The sequence below is a fragment of the Grammomys surdaster genome, unplaced genomic scaffold, assembly GCF_004785775.1.
Source record: "Grammomys surdaster isolate TR1022 unplaced genomic scaffold, NIH_TR_1.0 125178, whole genome shotgun sequence".
NCBI lineage: Eukaryota > Metazoa > Chordata > Mammalia > Rodentia > Muridae > Grammomys > Grammomys surdaster.
Window position 1 is genome coordinate 689,148 of NW_021620070.1, and position 2,677 is coordinate 691,824.

Consider the following 2,677-nt stretch of genomic DNA (forward strand, 5'->3'; position numbering starts at 1 on the left):
CTCTTTCATATCAGTACATGAAAAGTTTAAAGGTCTTTTGACAGATGGTACAACATACAAGCTCCAAAAATTAATTTTCTTTCTATGTGTTATTATGAATGTTTATGAACATACAAACAAAAAAGTAGAAGTTTTAATACTTTCATAGATGATAGAAATATAGATGGTATGGGTTTAGTCCCTGGGGAATTTGGGGGGTCTGGTTGGCTGATATTGTTGTACTTCCTAAGGGGTTCCAAACCCCTTCAGCTCCTTCAATCCTTGCCCTAACTCTTCCATTGGGGTCCCCACACTCAGTCCAATGTTTAGCTGCATGCATCCACATCTGCATTGGTCAGACTCTGGCAGAGCCTCTCAGGTGACAGTTACACCATGCTCCTGTCAGCAGGCACTTCTTGGTATCAGCAATAGTGTCTGGGTTTTGTGTCTGTATATGGGATAGATCCCTAGGTAGAACAGTCTCTGGATGATCTTTCCTTCAGTCTCTGCTCCATTCTTGTCCCTGCATTTCCTTTTGACAGGAGGAATTCTAGATTATTATTTTTGAGATGGGTGGATGGCCCCATCTGTCAACCAGGACCGTGCTTATCCACTGAATATGATCTCTACAGGTTCTAGCTCACCTTTGTTGGGTATTTCAGCTAATGTCTGCTCTGTTGGGTCCTAGGAATCTCTTGGGTCCCTGGCATCTGGAACTTTCTAGTGGCTACACCCCGTTCCCCCTCCCCCACTGCTACATACCTTCTTTCAAATACTTAATCCTCTGTACTTCTCCCCAGTCTCCTCTCATATCTGAGCCAGCCCCCCTTTTCCCTCCCCTTCCTTTCTCCAAAATCCCTCTCTTCCTCTACTTCCCGAGATTATTTTCTTTCCCCTTTTGAGTAGGACTGTAGCATCCACAGTTTGATGTGGTCTTTCTTCTTCTTAGGTTTCTTATGGTCTGTGAGTTGTATTATGGGTATTCCAAGCTCTTTTATTTTTTTTTTTAGCTTTTTCTTTTTTTCTTTTTTTTTTTAATTTCTTTTTTTTTGAACATGAAATGCTTTTTTATAGCATGTTTTACAAGGGGAGGGGGTAAGAGGGGCCAGGTGGTGGAAAAGTACAAAATCTTCTTGGCCTGTGCCTTGAAACATGTCATGGTCTATATGGTACACTACCTTGAATTATGATCTACCTGCTGTTCTTCAGAAGATATGGTACACTGCTTGAGTTATGGTCTCCCTGCTATTCTTAAGAAGATATGGTACTCTGCTTTGAGTCTATCTGCAGTTGCTAAGCAGGATCTTGCAGTTGCCAAGCTTCAGAGGACATTGTGCAGGTGGGGAAAGGTAGGGGGTGAGGGTAAGGGCGAGGGTCCTGGCTTCTGGCATCTCCCCCTTCTCTGTTTAGTTAGAGAAGGCGTCTTATGATCAATCCCAACTATGTGAATTTTGAATTTGGAGTCTAATTATGGGGGTCTTAGACAAGTTCACAACCCCAAAACACTGATGTGAGACGAGTCACATCGATGGTTGAAGGCTTTAGGCTGTCGACGATGGGCAACGTCAAGGGACTCCGATGTGGGTGAAAGGAGGGTGAGAGCCCTGTCTTAAGCCATGTAGGCTGCACCCACTCCCAGCACCACGCACTCCTTTTCGGCTGCATTGGGTGGACCCCTGGGAAGTGGACCTACAATAATCCCGTCCTTGGGCTAACTCACAGCCATCCTAGTCTCTTGTAAATGTTCAAGTTACCAACCATTTGTCAGTTTGGGGTGTAATATTGTCATAAAGGAAGGCTCCCCAATGTTAGCGGCCATATCAAGGGCGGCCTTGGTTTAGGAAAAAGCCAATTTTTGTTGTGGCGATCAAGAGGCCAAGCTCTCTAGGGAGAGAAACGAGGGCAAAGCCAGGCATACCAGGAACCCTTCTGGAGGGCGTGGAAGTCTAGGGGTCGACCGTAGGGGGAGAGCTATTTTATTTTTTTGGTCTAATATCCACGTACCAGTGAGTACATACCATGTGTGTTCTTTTGTGACTGGGTTGCCTTACTGAGGATGATATTTTCAAGTTCCATCCATTTGCCTGTGAATTTCATGAAGTAATTGTTTTTTTTTAAAGATTTATTTATTTACTTTATTTATGAATATACTGTAGCTGTCTTCAGACACACCAGAAGAGGGCATCCAATCTCATTACGGATGGTTGTGAGCCACCATGTGGTTGCTGGGATTTGAACTCAGGACCTCTGGAAGAGCAGTCAGTGCTCTTAACCGCTGAGCCATCTCTCCAGCCCCGAAGTAATTGTTTTTAATAGCTGAGTAGTACTCCATTGTGTAAATGTACCCACAGAGTACACATGTTGGGGGGGACTCATGGTTCCAGTTAGATAAGTAGCAGAGGATTGCCATATCTAGCATCAGTGGAAGGGGAGCTCCTTGGTCCTGTGGAGGCTTGATGACCCAGCATAGGGGAATGCAGGGCACTGAGGCAAGAGTGGGAGGGCAGGTAGGTGAACACCCTCATTGAAGCAGGGGATGGGGGAGGGGATAGGCAGTTTGTGGAGGGGAAATGGGAATGGGGATAACATTTGAAATGTAAATAAATAAAATAACCAATAAAAATATGGACTTGTGTTGAGAGCCAAGAAAAAGAGAGAGAGAGAGAGAGAGAGAGAGAGAGAGAGAGAGAGAGAGAGA